Source organism: Zootoca vivipara, chromosome 2 (assembly GCF_965207765.1).
Source record: "Zootoca vivipara chromosome 2, rZooViv2.hap1.1, whole genome shotgun sequence".
Classification (NCBI taxonomy): domain Eukaryota; kingdom Metazoa; phylum Chordata; class Lepidosauria; order Squamata; family Lacertidae; genus Zootoca; species Zootoca vivipara.
This window is the reverse complement of record NC_142584.1, coordinates 101,171,073-101,192,525: the sequence shown is the minus strand read 5'-3', so window position 1 is coordinate 101,192,525 and position 21,453 is coordinate 101,171,073. Positions and strand designations below refer to the sequence as shown.

General features: G+C 44.9%; 1 protein-coding gene across 12 annotated transcripts in view; it reads right to left on the bottom strand.

The window, feature by feature from the left end:
- FHIT (fragile histidine triad diadenosine triphosphatase) overlaps positions 1-21,453 on the bottom strand; it is a 1,052,598-nt gene that overhangs the window by 32,759 nt on the left and 998,386 nt on the right. The gene's annotated exons all lie outside the window — the stretch shown is intronic.

The window sequence follows — 21,453 nt, the reverse complement described above, 5'->3', positions numbered from 1 at the left end:
TCAAACAACTGAAGGTGCCAGGTAAATGTAAAGGTCTTTGCTGGATGCTGAAGACACCAGGATAGGTGTCAGGTGACTACCTCCGGGGAGAGCATCCCACAGCCAGCTCACCACAACTGAAACCACCTGCTGAACCTCCAGATTCTGAAGGATGGCTATTGAACACCCCCAAATATTGCACATCAAAAGTTTCCATTCCGCAGCGCCTGGTGAATTATTAAATTATTTAAATTATTAAATTCGCAAATGAATTATTAAATCAAAAGGCCTTCTGTACATCACCAATTCCACTGCCTGACATTTTCTAGCAGGCAGGCAGGCAGGCAGGGGTACCCGGGTGCAGCGAGGGAGGCAATAACCGAGCGACAAGTTCTCGAGTTCACAAATATGCCCTTAAAGCACAGAATGAGTCACCTTTGTAAAGCGATACCAGGCATCTGGGCACATTAAAAATGCAGTGCGAGAAACCGGAGCCAAGGCAAATATATGTTCAGAGGACTTGTGTCACCATTAATAAGTAAAGGAAAGCAGATGAAATCGTTCAAACTTGGCACTGGTTTTCGTTGACTTCCCGATCTACAGAAAATGCTTTTAAGCGCATAAAAAAACACGCCCTGCTGGAACAGGCTAAAGAACTAGTTTTCTAGTCCTGATCCCTGTTTCCAGTCAGTATCTAAAGGCCAATGAGAAGCCCACAAGGCTCCTTTGGGAGGTAGGGCAGAATATAATATTAATAAGTAATACATAAAAGCTGGACGTGAGAGCAACAGTCCTTTGCCCGCCCACCCTCTTCTTCATAGACATGGTCCCTCTGATCATGGAGGCAGTATATAGACATCATGTCAAGGATAAAGCTGCTCTTCAATTCATCCTCCATTTAACTGGTTCTGCTTGGGTTTTTTTATCTGCTGTTCCCTCTCCAAACCCATTTGAAAGCTATTCAAAAGGGCTGCCATCTCTAGACCTTGGACAGCAAATTCCATTTTTTAAACTTATGTGCCGTGTGGAGAAGAACTTCCTCTTGGCTGCCTTGATCCTTCAGCTGCATTGGGTGATCTAAGGTTCTTGCATTACCAGAGGGGAGAAGTCCTACTAAGTTTCTCTACATCAGGAATAATTTTTTACACCTCAGTCACATTCTCCTCTGACTTGCCTCCGCCCAGAAGATGTGGTGCTGAGAAACAGAGCAAAAACCTACGTTTACCATTGCAGTACCAGATGTGGCTTTTGCCTAAAGTGATCTTGGTCTCTCCTTGGAAGCCAAACCTCTGTGGGATTTCAATGGAAGTTACATTTCCCAAAATGGTTCCACAACCCCAAGGCCGGATTTAAGTTTGATGAGGCCCTAAGCTACTGAAGGTAACGGGGCCCTTTATACATCCAGCTGTTCTTTGTCAACAACAAATGGTCACTGTTTTTGTGTTGAATATATGCTATATGGTAATTTATGGACCTAATAGGTATCTAAAGCCATTTGCACATAACAAAATATGTATTTTATCCAAGTAATTGTTGATTACTTTCTTGGGTTCCTTGATCACTGCAGATGGTGACAGCAGTCACGAAATTAAAAGACGCCTGCTTCTTGGGAGAAAAGCAATGGCAAACCTAGAGCACATCTTAAAAAGCAGAGACATCACCTTGCCGACAAAGGTCCATATAGTTAAAGCTATGGTTTCCCCAGTAGTGATGCATGGAAGTGAGAGCTGGACCATAAAGAAGGCTGATCGCCGAAGGATTGATGCTTTTGAATTGTGGTGCTGGAGGAGACTCTTGAGAGTCCCATGGACTGCAAGAAGATCAAACCTATCCATTCTGAAGGAAATCAGCCCTGAGTGCTCACTGGAAGGACAGATCCTGAAGCTGAGGCTCCAATAGCCTACTTTGGCCACCTCATGAGAAGAGAAGACTCCCTAGAAAAGACCCTGATGATGGTAAAGATGGAGGCCACAAGGAGAAGGGGACGACATAGGATGGGATGGTTGGACAGTGTTCTCGAAGCTACCAACATGAGTTTGACCAAACTGCGGGTGGCAGTGGAAGACAGGAGTGCCTGGCGTGCTATGGTCCATGGGGTCACGAAGAGTCGGACATGACTAAGCGACTAAACAACAACAACAACAACATATTTGGGGGAGGGGGCAAGAGAGTGGGGCCCTAAGCTATAGCTTGTTTACTTTATATGTAAATCCAGCACTGCACAACCCTGATAACCCCCCAAATATTAATAAAGGGCATAAGCCCAGCAGTGCTATCGGTGGCGGCTGCTTCTCACTGGCAGTCAATATTGCTATGGGAGTTTTGAGGCTGGCACGGGCCTTCAGATAGATATTTTGTCGTGAGGGTATCCTGCTCTGTGGCGAGGTGAGGCCAGGCAGGACTCAGGCTGGTTATAAGGTGAGGTGCTATGAGAGGAGATGGGATCCAGGCTAGAGATGAGCTTTGGCTTAGACCACACCCACACATATAAAGTGCTATGATGGCACTTTAAACAGTCATGGCTTCCGCCAAAGAATTCTGGGAGATGTAGCTTGTCAAAGTTGTTAGGAGGCCCTTACTCACCTCACAGAGCTGCACTTCTTGAGAGTAGTTTAACAGCCAATTCCGCTTCACAGGGAACTTGGGGAATTGTAGCTCTGCGAGGGAAACAGGAGTTTCCTAACAACTCTCAGCACCCATAGCAAACTACAGGATTCTTTGGCTTTCCATGACTGTTTAAAGCAGGCATCCCCAAACTTCGGCCCTCCAGATGTTTTGGACTACAATTCCCATCTTCCCTGACCACTGGTCCTGTTAGCTAGGGATCATGGGAGTTGTAGACCAAAACATCTGGCGGGCCGAAGTTTGGGGATGCCTGGTTTAAAGCACCAGTATCGTGGAGCTTTAAATGTAGGGTGAAAATGTAGCCTCAGTCTGGATATGGGGCTTAGATAGTGCTCTAGGAACACAGACCTCTGATGTTGCTCTGATGTTTAAGTACAGGGGCCCAGCTTGCTCCAGTAGCATTCTGCTGCAATGGAACAGGGATAATAATAATAATAATAATAATAATAATAATAATAATAATAATAATAATAATTTCTTATTTATACCCCGCCCATCTGGCTGGGTTTCCCCAGCCACTCTGGGAGGCTTCCAACAGAAGAATAAAATAATCGATTAAAGATTAAAAGCCTCCCTAAACAGGGCTGCCTTCAGATGCCTTCTAAAAATCCGGTAGCTGTTTTTCTCTTTGACATCTGATGGGAGGGCGTTCCACAGGGCGGGTGCCACCACCGAGATGCCCCTCTGCCTTGTTCCCTGCAACTTGGCTTCTTGCAATGAGGGAACCGCCAGAAGGCCCTCTGTACTGGACCTCAGTGTCCGGGCAGAACGATGGGGGTAGAGACGCTCCTTCAGGTATACTGGACCGAGGCCATTTAGGACTTTAAAGATCAGCACCGACACTTTGAACTGTGCTCGGAAACGTACTGGGAGCCAATGTAGATCTATCAAGACCGGTGTTATGTGGTTTCGGCGGCCGCTCCCAGTCACCAGTCTAGCTGCCGCATTCTGGATTAGTTGTAGTTTCCGGGATGTCTCTGTTCTCATTGGGTCTTCTGAGATGCAGTTATCTAAGCCTGAGCAGAGTACTGAACAAGATAGAGGCACAGGATCCAAGGGTCACCTGGTGATATGGCCCTGTGTATTCTTCCTCTTTTGGTTCAGAGGCCTTGACTCCAACACCAGAACAGGAATCTGACTTCTGACCCCTGACAGTGGGCCCTAAGGTCAGAGAGAGCCACTGCAAAACATGCCCCAACCCACTGCCATGAAATAAATACAGATATCCTAATATTTTTTTCAAGCTCCTCCCATTTATAAGATAAGATATCTTTATTGTCATTGTCCCCTTGCGGGAACAACGAAATTACTCGGTTGCTACATCCACTCAGATAAAGCATTCCGCATAATCCAAAAATTTAAAAATTTTTTTAAAAAAGAAATTTATTTCTTTGAGTGAGGTATGGACCAGGACACTGCCTGCTCATTTTCTTCTTGTACCTCCACAGCTTTAATGGGAGCTGAACATTTTTTGGGGGGGAGAGGATCCCTCCTATTCTATCTCCACCAGCCCTGTATGCCTATAATCCCTGACTAAGTAAATAAATTATTCTTGTTGCAGATAAAGTTGCTATGAAGTAAAGGCACAATCTATACCCAAAGCAAATTTTTGAGGGAATGTGATAAGTCTAGTTAAATTTGTCAGGGGAGTTCTGCATATCCCTAAAGTCCTCGCAAGTTTTCATTAGCTACATTCAATAAGCAGCTACCCATGCCTATAACCAATATTAATACACCAAATGAAATATTCATTAATTTCATTTATATTTGTCAGATATCTTGTGTCTCCCCCCTCCCCCACTCGCTCAGAGAGTATTAGGCAAAATCAACCCCCCCCCCCAATTTCTCTTATGGCAGCTAAGGGGAAGAATTCTGGAAGGCCATTTTTGCTCCGCTATCAATGCCTCTGAAATTATAAAGACAAACGGAGGGCAGAATCCAAACCGACTGTGAAACCACTCTGTGTGAAACCCTTTCAAATGAATGGAAGGCGTGCAAGAGCACTGGTGTAGACCATATCTGAAAGGAAACACACCTGTAACTTTCTATATTCTTACTGTATTGTTTTATCTTAAGTACCTGCGTCCTGCTCATGTATTGTCTGTAGCCATCTAGAGCAGATATTTGGAAATAAATGTAGGGAAAGAAAGGAATAATTGGGGGGGGGAGAGGGAGAGGTTGCTATACTATGCATATTATTCAGGTGTCTCCCCCTTGCTTTCCTCACTTTCTTGGTTATAGTTTAGTATATGTCACAGGGAGATCCACTGGAAGAACCGGCAATAAAACCCAAAGCCTACAAGAGCATTGTGTCATCTTCTATGTGGTGTTGGAGTCACAGCTGTCAGTAGACATTAGGGTGGCTGCTAATTTGCATATGCTACAGGTAGGTAGCCGTGTTGGTCTACCGTAGTCAAAACAAAATTTAAAAATTCCTTCCAGTAGCACCTTAGAGACCAACTAAGTTTGTCATAGGTATGAGCTTTCGTGTGCATGCACACTTCTTCAGATACACTGAAACAGAAGTCACCAGACCCTTATATACTGTGTTTCTCATATTATAAGACACGTCTTATATTTATTTTTTCCTCAAAAAAACACACTATGGCTTATTTTCAAAGGATGTCTTATTTTTTCCTCCTCCTCCTGCCGTGGCCAGCATTGCTGCTGCGCCTATCACTATGTCTTATTTTCGGGGTATGGCTTATATTCCTTGAATGCTTAAAAATCCTGCTATGGCTTATTTTATGGGTATGTCTTAAAATATGAGAAACAGGGTATAGTGAGAGGGTGGGGAGGGGTATTACTCAGAAGGGTGGTGGGAATGGGTGATTGGCTGATAGGAGTGGTAAATCTGTTGAGGGCTGTTAATGACTGCAATTGGTCTTACAGAAAAAAGCAAGGGGTGAGATGGCCAAAAATAGCTTCATCAAGCATAATGAGATAAGAATCCAATGTCTCTATTCAGACCAGTTCTCTCCATGGTTTTAAGTTTGGCAATAAGTTGCAATTCAGCAACTTCCCCTTCCAGTCTATTTCTGAAATTCTTTTGAAATATGACAGCTACTTTGAGATCTTGTATAGAATGTCCTGGGAGATTGAAGTGTTCGCCTACTGGTTTCTCTGTTTCTCCGTCTCCCAGGACAATTCTATGCAAGATCTCAAAGTGGCTGTCATATTTCAAAAGGAATTTTTTTTATTTTGTTGCATATGCTAGTTCATACGTATGGATGCGAATTTAGAAATAAGAACACAAGAACAGTCCACTGGACCTTGTTCAGCATCTTGCTCTCATAGGGGCTGACCAGACGCCTGTGAGAAATCCTCAAGGAGCACCAGAGCATGAAACACCCTCCCCTCCTGTGGTTTTCAGCAACTGGTATTCAGAAGCATTACTGCCTCCAACTGCACTTTAAATCTAAATGCAATGCATCTCGTGATAGTGGAGAACACTTCAACCAGGAGAACTGTGTGCCTCCTCAGTCTGCTCTCCAGGTGCTAACTGCTGGTGGGTGTCAATGCCCCTCCCACAAGAAGGGAGAGGATGGTCTTGATCATAGAATCACAGAATTGTAGAGTTAGGAGGGACCTCCAAGGGTCACCTGATCTAACCCCCTGCAATGCAGGAATCTCGGCTAAAGCATCCATGACAGATGGCCATCCAACCTCTGCTTTAAAACCTCCAAGGAGGGAGAACCCACCTACTCCAGAGGGAGCCCCTTCCACTGTTGAACAGCTTTGACTGCCAGAAATTTTTTGCTGGTGTTTGGTTGGAATCTCTTTTCTTGTAACTTGAAGCTATGGATGGCGGCTAACAGATTGAGGTTGAATCCTGACAAGACAGAAGTACTGTTTGTGGGGGACAGGAGGCGTGTGTGTGTGGAGGACTCCTTGGTCCTGAATGGGGTAACTGTGCCCCTGAAGGACCAGTTGCACAGCCTGGGAGTCATTTTGGACTCACAGCTGTCCATGGAGGCACAGGTCAATTCTGTGTCCAGGGCAGCTGTTTACCAGCTCCATCTGGTACGCAGGCTGAGACCCTACCTGCCTGTGGACGGCCTCGCCAGAGATCTCTCGCTTGGACTACTGCAATGCGCTCCATGTGGAGCTACCTTTGAAGGTGACCCGGAAACTACAATTAATCCAGAATGCAGCAGCTAGACTGGTGACTGGCAGCGGCCACCGAGACCACATTACACCGGTCTTGAAAGACCTACATTGGCTCCCCGTATGTTTCTGAGCACAATTCAAAGTGTTAGTGCTGAACTTTAAATCCCTAAACGGCCTCAGTCCAGTATATCTGAAGGAGCGTCTCCACCCCCATCGTTCTACACAGACACTGAGGTCCAGCGCCGAGGGCCTTCTTGCGAGAAGCCAAGTTACAGGGAACCAGGCAGTGGGCCTTCTAGTTAGTGGCACCCGCCCTCCCACCAGATGTCAAAGAGAACTACCAGACTTTTAGAAGACATCTGAAGGCAGCCCTGTTTAGGGAAGCTTTTAATTTTTGATGAATTACTGTATTTTAATATTTTGTTGGAAGCCGCCCAGAGTGGCTGGGGAAGCCCAGCCAGATGGGCAGGGTATAAATGAATTATTATTATTATTATTATTATTATTATTATTATTATTATTATTATTATTTCTCCGGAGCAGGAGAAAACAACTTTGTTCCCTCTTCCATGTGACAGCCCTTGAGATATATGGAGATGATGTCTGTCATATCTCCTCTCAGTCTCCTCTTTTCCAGGCTAAACATACCCAGCTCCTTCAACCATCTCTCATAAGACTTGATTCCCAGACCCTTGATCATGTTGGTTGCCCTCCTCTGCCCATCAGTAATTAACACCTGGACAGCAGTCTGAGTAGGCACACAGGTCACCTGGTCATTTTTTTAATATGTGGTACCTCTGTTTAAGAACAACCCTCTTTACAAACTATTCGGTATACGAACTCCGCAAAATCAGAAGTAGTGTTCCGGTTAGTGAACTAAGAATGGTGGAAGGGCACCGGCGGCAGGAGGCCTTGTTAGGGAAAGCGCGCCTCAGTTTAAGAACAGCTTTGGTTTAAGAACGGACTTCCAGAACGGATTATGTTCGTAAACAGAGGTACCACTGTAGTTTGGATGGGATAGCCCTTGAGTCAGAGGATTCCTTCAAAGACAGGACTGTCCTCTTTACAACTCATGAAACAAAGGTCTGTCCTCTGTGTAACATACTGAAACTTGGAACCTACACCTCAACATAGTACTCCATATTTACCATCAACATATTCTTTGATGTGATTTGCAATTGTCCTGGAATGGTATCCAGGAAACCTAGTGCATGGCAATAGAAAAGAGATTTGGATAGCTGCGCTGATTTTAAGAGTCTGAAAAGGAATAGTTCAACCTTGATCTCAAGGTGACATTGGTTTCGTAACTTGTTCTTCTTAAGCAGAAGCCTCCCAGAAGCGTTATAAGCCGTAATCAGAGTGGTCAGGTATATCAAAGAGGTATAGCATGCCTATAAATATTAGTAATTAGCATGCGATTCAATTGAAATAAAAATATTACAACATCGTGGCAGCTTCTCTTTATGGGGCACTGTTTAACACTCCAATTATCTTTAACGAATTAACCTCCGAGTCTGGCTGAGGTACAACAGTCTTGAAATCCTTTTGCTCGCCCACAGCCTACTTGTAACTAATTTCCTTTTGCAAGTCTGCCTCAATTAACATTTTTCTGTTTTTCACACATGAGTAGCTGCGCCGCTGAAATATACAATCCTTTCCCAAAATTAATAGCCCAGCCACCTTTTCCCCCCCTCCTCTCTCTTTTATTTTACAAATGAAGGTGGGGGAGCCATTTCTCAATAATATCCCAAACCAATTAAAACTATTTCCTTTACACTGACTCTGTAGCCTCTGAGATGTATATATGAGGAGAAAGGGGGCGGGGGGGGGGAGGTCTGGCAACTTCCCTCATATTAATTGCTTGAAAATGATCCGGTGTGCTGCAGGGACTGAAAAGGAGCAACTTTTACACAACTCTTCACAGCAAGTAGATTTAAACTGTAGATGTCATGCGACTGCTTTACATTTGAAGATTGATTAGTGTTGGTCCTTTAAACACACACACACACACACACACACACACACACACACACACACACACACACACACTATGGGATTCCATGTCTCCAAGAATCTGTAAGCAAACTGATGTTACCCAAAGGTCAAAGGAATGAATTGTACCTGTCGGCTTTGCAGCAATCTGTCTACCTCTATCATACATGGCAGGAGAGGGGCAGAATGTAGCAGAAGGATAAAAATTGCAGCTGCAAACCATTGCACAATCTAGGGTTACTCTGGTGCTGGCGCTGGAGGACATCTGTTGAGGCCTACATAGGGTTGGAAAATTTTTGGGTTCTCTCACTTTCTCATACAGTTGGAAGTCAAACGGAATCCATTCCAGAAGTCCATTTGACTTCCAAAGCGTTCAAAAACACTCTTGGAGCCAATTGGAAGCTGCAGAAGCCCCATCGGACGTTCAGCTTCCAAAAATAGTTTGCAAACCGGAACAGTCACTTCTGGGTTTGCGACGTTCGGGAGCCAAAATGTTCAGGAACTAAGCTGTTCAAAAACCAAGGTATGACTGCATTCCCAGTCTTAAGTTCAGTTTTCCACATACCCACATCACTTCAAAAAAAAAGAAAAGAAAAGAAAGAGTCCTCATGAAAATTAATCAGCATTTTAGTGCAAATTTATCTTCATGTAGACAGTTTGAGTATGCAATTTTTGCCTAATATAATGCATATTTTATGCACACTAGATGCATTTTCATTTTTGCACATGGTGCTTGGTTGCAGAACTGTACAGTCATACCTCGGGTTGTGTACGCTGTGGGTTGTGTACTTTCGGATTGCATACTCGGCATACTTTCGGGTTGCATACTCGCTTCGCGCATGCTCTAAAGCGCCACTTGGGTTGAGTACTTTTCGGGGTATGAATGGCACCCCGGAACGGATTGGGTACTCAACCGGAGGTACCACTGTATTGCAAATTCTGAGGAAGTGCACATTTTGAAGGATGGCTGCATTTTAGTTGGCATATCGTTTCAGGAAGTGTGGGTTGCTCTGAAAGGTGAACCCAATCAAATTTCTCCCCACCCCTGGGCCCACATCCCACTGGGGGGCCCATTGCACTATGCAAAGCTTCCTGCGCCTCTTCTCCTTGGCGTCACTGCCCATCCACCTGCCCAGTCCAAGTATGCAAGCAATACGAGGGGGGGAAATGGAGCAGCATCTTCACCATCCATTATGCCCTCCCTCTGAGTGGTTGCATGGATTGTGCTCAGAGGGAAAGAGAAAGTTGGTGGGGAGCTGTGACTTGGAGAGGATGAGGAGGACCTATAAAAGTGGACCCCACTTTAGGAGCATTGCCTAAGGACCTCCCCCCCCCCAAAAAAACCAACAACAACCTGCAGCAGGCACTGCTCTGGATCACTCCAAAGTGATCCATACATGCATTCTGTAAGGCTTCGGGGAATCGGCTTCCTTCCCTGTGGCAGTAAACAGGATCAAATGAAAGGAACGTCTCACCAGTTAGAAACTTTAATAATCACAGCAAGAGAACAAAGAACACACTTCCTAGAAATGGCGGTCCTCCCAATTAAAGACCACACCAACTTCTGTCCCTATTAATCTACGTCACTCCTGTGCCTTGTTAATCTGAGCTAGTACCCTCTGTGCTTTCTGTTCTGACACTTTCTGAGCTCTTCTTGACCTTGGGTTGAGCAGAGGAATGCTGTCCAGAGACTGTGAATCGGTTAACCCTTTCTCTTCTGGTGTTTCTTCTACTAGCTGTTCCCCACCCAGTATTTCCCAGCTTCTGCCTTCTGAACTATGTCCCTCTGCAAGCCACCATTCCAAATCTATACTGTCCTCCTATTCCTGGAAAGATTCAGGAGTAGGAGTAGGGGGAGGGGGTGGATCCCACCATTCCTCCTCAGTGCAGCCCTCCTCAGCACAGTCCGTGACAGATACATACCCAGGTGGGGGGAGGGGATGGATTCAAGCTTGCCCATCATTATACCACAAGGTAGACAGTATGTATGGGTCGTTACACTGGAACTTAAGCAAACTTATACAAAAATCATGATTTCTATCACCACCATGCATGTGATGCATTGCTGAATGAATCAAAAACTATGGGCGTGTCCGAGAGACATAGAGGGAGGGAATGGGAAAGACCACAGTTCAATAGAGTGCATGCAGAGAGTCCCAGGTTCAATCCCTGGCAATTTCTGTAAGAGAAGAATAAGAAGAATAAGAATAAGAATAAGAATAAGAATAAGAATAAGAATAAGAGGAGGAGGAGGAGGAGGAGGAGGAGGAGGAGGAGGAGGAGGAGGAGGAGGAGTTTGGATTTGATATCCCGCTTTATCACTAACCAAAGGAGTCTCAAAGCGGCTAACATTCTCCTTTCCCTTCCTCCCCCACAACAAACACTCTGTGATAAATGAGTGGGGCTGAGAGACTTCAGAGAAGTGTGACTAGCCCAAGGTCACCCAGCAGCTGCATGTGGAGGAGCGGGGAAGCGAACCCGGTTCACCAGATTACGAGTCCACCGCTCTTAACCACTACACCACACTGGCTTGGAAAGGGTTCCTGCCTCGATTCCTGGAGCCCCACTGCCAGCCAGGGTAGACGATTCTGAGCTGGATAGATTTGATTTGACGTGGCAACTTCCTCTGTCTCTAGAATAAACTTGACAGAAAGTAACACACAGTCACCTCCCTACTTCTTTCCCTGAGCCGGCTGTGATTGTCATTCTAATAAGGTTTTGCACACAGGGACAGAAGCATAATGTTATCTCTGTATGGTTACATAAACAGATTTTATTCAGTATATTCATTTTTGAAACAAATGTGGCTTACTTGGTTACCCAAGTGAAAATGTGCTTTGAACGGCGATGTTTTCATTAAGAGAAGCTGCAGCGCCAATTCTTTCACAAAGTGCCGTTAACTTTGTTGGCAGCGGAGTCAGTCTACTGCAGAGACTACATTTTACACGATTGCCTCTCAAATTGAGGGCACCCTACAGTGGGTTCTCAAACCTAAATCAAGTTTAAATAAAGTCAATCCTAGAAAATGGGAGAACGTCTATTATAATCAACAGAGGAAATATCTATTTAGGCTAGCAGGCCCAGGAGCTGAGCGTTGTTAGAAACGGTGGGTTTCATTATTACCTGTATCGTGCGGTGCCTCCGAGTCTTTATTGGAAGAAACTTGACATTTTAACATTTTATTCCCTTTGTCCCAGCAGACTCCCACGGTGAATCTAACCTTTGCAGCCAAGAAGAGGCTTCATTTCCAATACAAAGATGTCATACAGAAAGACTACATGAGTGCAGAAAGACGACATAGTGGCGGGTGTGCAAAGCGAAGAAGAAAGCTAGGCAGGCATTTGAGGTTGCCTGCCAAACAAAGGCTTCGCCTCGAACGTCTGGCTCCATTGCGTTTTGCAGATGAGCTTGGCATTTGTATTCCCCGTACCCTGTTTTGTGAGCACTGCTAGGAAAAAACTCCCACAGATATTTGCCAAATTAAATGACCACTACCCTCTGCTCATCAAAACAAAAAAAAACAAAAAGTAAAAACGCACAAGCAACATGAATGGCATACACTAGTCACATTTATATGAAAATGTATATTCCTCCTCCTTTTTAGTAACAAATGAATACAGAGCAGCAGGCTGCTATATTAAGATTTTCCCATTAGGACCTTCTTTAAATGGTCCTAATATTATGGATGTAGAAAGGAAGGGGGCTTCTCTGTGGTGGCACCCTCATTCTGTAAGATAGGCTCCAATACCCTTTCCCATTGAACCAGGCACCTTTCCTTTTTTTTCTTTGGCAAGGAATTTTGAGTGAGTTGGATTGGTTTTTAATATTTTGGTATTTGGTTTAAAATATTGGGTAAAGTGGCGTGTTTCTCCGAAAATAAGCCATACCCCGAAAATAAGCCATAGTGATAGGCAGTTTAACCTTGTAGGTTAAACTGTACCATACTTAATAATAATACTGTGTGTGTGTGTGTGTGTGTGTGTGTGTGTGTGTGTGTGTGTGTGTTTGAGGAAAAATAAATATAAGACGGTGTCTTATTTTTGGAGAAACACGGTAGAATATAAGATATTTTATATATATATATATATAATATGAGAATATTCCCTGGATGCCTGGATCCAGGTTTAGGGCAAGTACACTTTGGTGAAAGAGTCCCAGGAGAGATTTTGAAAAAATCGTAAAACATGCAGCAAAGTAAAGTCTGGAAATATAGGCTGTTAGATCCTTTTCCCAGTAGTGATGTATGGAAGTGAGAGCTGGACCATAAAGAAGGCTGATCGCCGAAGAATTGATGCTTTTGAATTATGGTGCTGGAGGAGACTCTTGAGGGTCCCATGGACTGCAAGAAGATCAAACCTATCCATTCTTAAGGAAATCAGCCCTGAGTGCTCCCTGGAAGGACAGATCGTGAAGCTGAGGCTCCAATACTTTGGCCACCTCATGAGAAGAGAAGAATCTTTGGAAAAGAACTTGATGTTGGGAAAGATGGAGGGCACTAGGAGAAGGGGACGACAGAGGACGAGATGGTTGGACAGTGTTCTCGAAGCTGGAAGACAGGAGTGCCTGGCGTGCTATGGTCCATGGGGTCACGAAGAGTCGGACACGACTAAACGACTAAACAACAACAACAAGATCCTTTTAAGTTGCTTCCAAAGTTCCCCACCACTTCCCTTAGCATAGAAAGAGGCCACATGTTTGGTAAGTTACAGTAAAAATGATTTACTTACAGACTCTCCGAAGGTCAGATTCATGTGCATTTCCATACAGCAGCAAGAAAAGTCAGGCAGTACAACTTTGTTTCAATAAATGGCAAATGTTTCTAAACTATTTTTAAAGAAACACAGAGATGGCTTGCTAAACCCACAATTCCTGCAACTTGTGCTGCTCTGGGGAGTAGCCACAGAGAACGTGGTTTGTGTTTGGTAGGCGCAGGTTGAATCCCTGGCATCTCCAGTCAGAAGCATCAGTGATAGGACACATGGCTGCCTAGCAGATGATGGAACAAACCTCTGAAACAAAGCCTGAAACCCAGGAGAGCAGCTGCCCATATGGGGCTAGATGGACAAATGGCCTGTTCCATGGAGGACTGGTGATGCCCTGCACCTGGAGCACCACCTACAGAGCCAACGACAAATAAACAAAGAGGCCGATTGCAGGGACATCACAAACAGATCGTGTGTTATGTTAGTCTGCTGTGTCTCTGCTAAGCCTCTAGTGTCTTAGAATCAAAATGAAACAAGAGCCATTCCTTAGGGAATCTCCCAACTATGCAACAAGGATGTCTGTATACTCAAAGGGACCCAGGGATCCAGAAAGCCCCGGGGAAAGCGATTCTAGGACTCCATGGAAACCAAAACAGACAGGAATGAAATGAACACAAACAGGAATACAAATGAGTGGAATCTGAACAGGAGTGGCAAGCCTAACCGTGCTCTCATTAGGAAGTAAATCCCATTGAACCACATGGGACATGCAGCCACGTTTCAGATTTCAGGAAAATCAACAAATGGGCCAAATTGCTGCAGTCAAATTATTGGGGTGGGCAAAGGTAGGAGGACATTAATGAAATCTACACCCCCCATCCCAATATTTCCCTCTTAGCAGCTGGTGATGCCATCAGAAAACGTAAGGTAGGCAGATCTCATCTGGCTCCCTACCTATCACAAAACACTGTAGCAAACGGCTTATTTTTGTTTTTCCTGGGAAGACTGGGCAAATAACAACTTCACTTGTTTACTCTGCAGTTGGTTGAGAGAAGTCCTACTGTGTACAGTACTGAAAAGATCTAGTTCCCTTAAGTCTGGGTCACCATCAGGGACTATAGCTAGGTTTTTGTTTTAGAGGATATCCTGGCTCTAGACCCCAAGAGGAATGACAAGGAAGGCACTTCAGTTCCAGGAGAAGAACTGAAAAGGAGACAGAGGCAACCATTGCCAGTAATAAATTACACAGGGCGGAATTGCCACAGAAAAGCCCATTACCCTCCATAGAGGGTAATGGGGATTGCGGAAGAGCTTAAAGAAATCTGGGAGGGGGTGGGCTGTAGTTCAGGCTGAGTCATGGGGGCGTGTAGCTGTATATGATTGACAGGCTGACCTTACCGGTAATTAAGCCCAGTTACTTTCGTTTCTAGCCCACTCTCGAATAGCCTTTGAATCTCCTGCCTGCCCGCCGCTTTCTATAGGCCTTAGCCTGACATTGCTTTGCCTTTCCAGGGGTCGCCTGTATCCAGGGGCCCAGTAGGAATTTTGCCACTTGGCTGATTGGCTGTTGCCATTTGGTTTTTGCCTACTGCTTAGCAAATTGTCACAACTTGTTAGGCTGGCCGTTAGGCTTTGGTTAATAAATTGGTTATGGGAGGGGCCTGGCTTTAAATTGCCTATCCCCTAGTTTGCTCCTCATAGAAGTATTCCGTTAAAGGAATCCTGGGACTCAGGGACTCTAGTCACATACCCGCCAGGAGGGGATGATGGGCCATTACAGAGCCGAGCCTTGGGGAACATTCCGGAGTCGAGGGGAGAGTGTCTGTGAACAGTACCTCCACTCCCTTGGGGTGTTTACTTGACTTACCTACCCATAGGTAAGTCGGAGCTGGTCCTGACCCAAAGGGGGTCAGATGGAATTGGTCCTTCCCCAAGCGGGGCAGATGGAATGGTCCTGACCCAACATGGGTCAGATGGAAATGGTCCTTTCCCTTAGAGAGGACAGATGGATTAACCAAAGCCTAAGCTTTGGACTAGATGGGCCACTGGCCTGATCCAGGAGGCTGTTCTTATGCTCTTAGCATCAGCACTGGGTGTTTCCCGGACAATCCATTGGGCTCACATTTTAACTCGGAGAGGGCCAATGCTCCATGTAGCTCAGAATTGCCTAGCCTTGTCTGGCAGCAGCTCTCCAGGGTTTCAGACATGGCCTCTCCTGGTTCTACTGGGCGACGGCAGTGTTTGAACCTGGGAGCTTTCGTATGGAAAGCAAAAACTACCCCACTCGGCTCCCCAGTGTCCCTCGCCTCTGATTCCTTACTGATGCCCCTTGGCTCTCATCACTCTGATTTCCAGGAAAAAGAGGACAACATATTTGTACACACACTCCTAGCTAAACAACAGTGTTGTGGTACAATCAATTCCGAAGCAAATCTTGTACTTTACTACAGACAGTTCGATATTCCTTGCTTACCATCATTCTGGGTTTTTTTTTATTTTATTGATCAGATCACCTCAAGGCTCTTAAGCTTATTAATTAAATGTTGATTTTTATTTTTTCCTGGTGAGTATACAAGGAGATAAATGTCTCACAAATAAACTCTTGGCTCACAGACTAGAGCAAATCCCATGATTTACAAATCATTTATCGTCCTCATTTTCCTCCCCACCCGGGTGAGGGAGGGGGTAGCAATCACAACCACCTTAATATGACAATTATTAAATATGAAATAGCAGGAACTCTCTCACATACCTGGCATTTACTGCCCTGTGATAGGATTTAGCATGACTGAAAATATTCTCATGTTTCATCAGCACTGTACATTTAAAGCACTGTCACATCTAAACAGGCATGGCTTTCTCCAAAGAATACTGGGAACTGCCGTTTGTTAGGGTGCTGAGAGTTTTTAGGGTACCCCCTATTCCTCTCAAAGAGCTACAATTCCCAGAATTCCTTGTGAAGAGTGATGTACTGTTAAACCACTCTGAGAACTGTAGGGGTCCCCTAACAGCTCTTGAGAAACCTACAGTTCCCAGGATTCATTGGGAGAAGCCACGGCTGTTCACAGTGGTATCACAGAGCAGTGAGATGTAATTTCAAAGCCGCAAAGTGGCATGGCTCATTCAAACATTTGCTGTAGCACCCCTGATTTGGCAGCTGGTAGAATAGCTTTATGGTTTAAGGTGTTGTGTTTAATGTCTTGCATATGAACAATTTTATTCATGGTCATTATTAACTGCCTGGAACGAAGGGTAGCACTTTAAATAACTAAGAGCTGCTCAAAATGGAGTGTTCAATCTGATTTGCTTGCACATGGCCAGGGGTAGCTAGTGCCCATTAGGATTGGCAGGGCAGAAGACAGAGTGGCCAACAGCAGGTGGCCCCGGAGCCAATGACAGGAAGTGCCTAGTCTTCCTAATTTTGTCCCATCCTCTTCCCTGCTGAGTTCTACAAGAGATAGGCACTGACACCCACTGTACTGGCTGTAAGTAAAAAGAGAGGCAGGTGGGTGCTGGGTGAGGGCAGACTGTCAGGAGTCCAGGTTCTCAGCTTGAAACACAGTACGCGGAGGTAATTAAAAAAGGAGGCTTTATTACCAAAACCAACAGATAACTCCGGACGGCTGTAACAAGCCCCCGGCATCATCAATCATGATGACCCTTCTGAAGACTGCTTCCGGTGAGACCAGAAGCAATTGAACTTTCGCGTCATACGTCTTTCGTTTTGCTTCCTATCTTGCAGCCCTCCCATTCGGTGAAACCTCGGACTGAGTGGGTCAGCTCCCGCCTCTTTTCCATTCTCTGAGAGGCTGTCTCTTAGCTCTTTCCCGCCTGTTTGTTCTTCCAGCGAGCTTTGAATGCATTCTAGCCTGCTCTCAGCCCTTTCCTTATCAACTGGCATTCCAAGGGGTGGGGGAGTTGGCACTAGCTGATGCTCATCCTGCATGGCAGATAACCCTCTCTGTTCCTGGCTGCTTCCTTCAGCTGGCTGCGAACTTTCCCTGGGAGCTGGCTTATTCATGACACAGACTTAGATTGCTGGGGCAGTGCCCCACTTGACCTAAGTACCACCCACTGCTGCAGAGGTTATACAAAGCCTCCTATTTATTGAGCATTTGTCCTGACTTGCCTTTGGGGGGATAATATGATAATGGGCATTCGATCCCACACTTTGTTGCTTACCCATCACTTTTCTAACTGCAGAATGGTCTTTTAAAAGAAAGAAAGAATGTTGTGACAGGGCATTTTATTCCGTTTAAATGTGCAAATCCCAATTTCTGGTATGTGATTGAATCCCTCCTGCAAAATACTGACACTGTCAATTTTGATTTCTCCCAGTTTCTCGTTTTCCAATTGAACGTTCAGTTCTCAACATTTCCCCATCAGTTTGTATTTTTTTTAAAGTCCTCATGAAAATTCATCAGCATTTAAGTACACATATTGCTGAATATACAAGTTTGCATCTAACTTTCCCCTAATATGTGCACTTTTTGCAAAGCAATTTCCCATAAACAACACATTTTTGTATGTTTTCCCCCCTTTTGTTGTAAGTTACTTATCTTTATGCACACTTTACCCACGTAATATGCATTTTAATAGACAGGAGAACTGCACAGCAAAATGGAGAAGTGTGAATTTCCATGGATGGCTGTGTTTTGTGTTCACATATTATTTCAGAAAGTGAAAATTAGGTAGGTTCAACCTTAAATAGGAACTGAATCAAATTTCTCTTCTATCCCTACTCCAGAGGTAACCTATCTAAGGGAGCAATCCTATACACAAGAAGCTGGCGCAATGCAAGCCTGTGCAAGTTAAACCAGAGGAGAGTTAAAGCAGATGCAAGCTTCATTCAGCAGTGAGGCTACGCCTGGCTCAGCGATCATAAGCATGGCAGAGGGAAAACAAGCACCCTTTCCCCCAGTTTAATTTATGCCAGGTTGCAAAGTGAAGTGACCAAGCTGAATGGGCTTAGGCTCTAGCCTATGTCCTCCGCCTGCCCCACTTTCCTGCCACACCCCTGGGAAAACCCCTTTTCATTCATTCATTTTATTTGTATTCTACTTTTCCACACTGACAAAAATCATGCTCCACGTGGCTTACAACATAGAAAACAGGAATACATTTCAAACAAACAAAAAATATTTCATAATAACATAGCAGAACAAGAGCAAATATAACAACATACAAACAAACCCCCCAAATTTCAATACTACAGTCGTACCTTGGATCTCAAATGCCTTGGCTCCCAATCAAATTGGCTCCTGAACGATCAAAACCCACAAGTGAGTGTTCCGGTTTTCGAACAATTTATGGAAGACAAACGTCTGGCGCCAATCGGAAGCCGTGCCTTGGTTTCCGAACAGTTCTGGGAGTCAAATGGACTCCCAGAATGCATTCTGTTCGAGAACAAAAGTACGACTGGATAATAAATATAACAAGAGTCCTTAAACCACATGCAGCACCTACTCGCAAAAATCACAACGGAGCAGTTACAGTTCCACCTTAGTCCTAGAAACACTTATCCCGTGATGCTCAGAATCCCTCTCCTGTGGCCTCTTGCAAGGCCTCCAAGGGCAAGGGGTGAGGTAGCTGAAAACACCCCACCCATGATGTACAAGCCCCTTTGCAATGCTTAAGCTGGTTTAGGCTTGCCTCATTGAGCTGGGTCCCAGCTGAGCCAGGATGGTGGAGATCCACTGGGTCCCAGGTCAGCTGGAGATTTGCTGCATCCTAACCCAGTCACCCTAGCAGATCTTGCTGCAGGATTTCTCCTTTAATAACTTCTAACATTTTACAGATGAACAGAAGGCTTATATTTCTTGCATCCCTATTCTCACACCAAGGGTTACTGCCTGAGGCTCTGCCTTTCACCTGGAATGCTCTGCTCTCTCTGCTATGTTCCTTTGGCCTTCACTGAATAAATGGGTTAGTTCCTTAAACATATACCGGTACTAGAAAATTCAGACACCCAAATCATGGCTGGAGTGGCGGTGGTCGCAATAACCTGGGAAAGTTTGAAGGATCAGCAAGAAAAAGCATCTGTGGGAGAAAGAAAGCAACAGCACAGACCTGTATGGAGAGGACTGATTTAAAAGAGGGACTGTGCAACCCAGGCTTATGACACACACACACACACACACACACACACACACACGCACACACACACACACACACACACACACACACACACACCCCTGGACAAATCAGCCATGCTTGCTGCTTCTCACTGCTCACATGCAATTAAACTCAAGTGGCCCCTAAAGAGTTCTAGAAAATAAGGCAGAAAGCAAAGCAGCGAGCTCTCGTTTCACCCTCGGGAAATCTGTTTGAACAACAATGAAAATATAAAACTATAAGACTAAAAAAATAAAGAAAGCAAAACCATTCTGTGGAAGGAATAAATATTTCTCAGGTGGATATGGCTTGATGATTTCTTTGATTATTATTATTATTATTATAATTGGTCGAAGTTTAGACACCTACAAACAAAACATAGGCCTCTGTATAAACTGAACACAACGTACATGGTAGCCAACCTGCACAACCTGGTCGCCAGTTTGTTTCTGGGCCCAAATCAAGGTGCTAATGTTCATTTTTAAAGCCCTAAATGACCCAGACCCCAAATGCCTGGAAGACCATCTCCTTCTCTTGGGAGAGGGAAACCCCTAAGCATTGTAACTCCCTCCCTGTAGAGGTACTTCTGGTATGTTCATTAAACATCGTTTGATGAATGCTGAAGACACACCTCTGTACGCTGGCCTTCGACTTCCTGACAGCAAGAGCTGTTCGACAGTGGAATTTGCTGCCAAGGAGTGTGGTGGAGTCTCCTTCTTTGGAGGTCTTTAAGCGGAGGCTTGACAGCCATCTGTCAGGAATGCTTTGAAGGTGTTTCCTGCTTGGCAGGGGGTTGGACTGGATGGCCCTTGTGGTCTCTTCCAACTCTATGATTCTATGGCAACATTCTTAGCAGGAAGACCTACAGGCCTGGCTAGGGAGCAGAGCTCCTCTGGGTGGGGGTGTGTCATCTTTCCAGGGGCTCTCCTATATCCAGGGCTCTCAATAGAGGGACAGGTGACGTCAGTGCCTAGGAGTGCCCTTTAACAGCTTCAGGTTGCTCATCACCTGCAGGAGAAGCTGATTGCTGAGAAGACACATAACTTCAACGCAAGCAGATCAGGACCAATGTTTATCATCACATAAGCTCCCTGGCAGACCAAACACAAAGAATGCTCTGGAAAGAGCAGGCATTGTATGGGCTTTTTGCAAGGAAACCGGGACAAATGCTCAATATACAGGTTGTCTGGAGGAGCCCTCGGTAGGTTATTTAAAACGCTTCCAAACTGTCCTTCATCCGAGGATATTCCGGGGTGGATTACAATGAGCAAATATATAAATTCTCAAGCACAATATGAAATACAATAAGGAAAATATGCTCTAAAACTAGCTCCCAAGGCAGGGGCAAAAACCACAGAGCAGAACTAAAGCAAAACAACTGTTTTAAATGCCTATGCCAATAAACTAGCCATGATGGCTATGCTCTGCCTCCTCTGTCAGAGACAATGCATCTGAAAACCAGTTGATGCAAAACACAAGTGGAGAGAGTGGCTCTTGCACTCATGTCCAGCTTTCAGGCTTCCCACAGATCAGCCACTGGCCAGGGACCCGGGACAGGCCATTGATCTAATGCAACAGGTTTGTCTTATGTTCTTACTATGAGAGTTTTAGTGCCAGGAATAACGTACACCTGGACACAGCAGAGTTCGCGCAGGTTTTCCGGAAGCTTCTGGCTGTAGTGCAATGACTAGACGTCTGGACGCAGGATAACCATATACAGGATTTATTGAACAAACTGTAACCAGAAATTGCTATATACAAAACTTCATAAAGTAAATGAAATAAAACAAATCCTTTCCTCTCTGTCCCTCTCTCTCACAACCACCTGTTACAGTTTTTCTCCACACTGTACTCACTCACTCACTCACTCACTCACTCACATAACACCACACAGAGCTTATCTTTTAGGAACTCCTTATCCAATCACAGA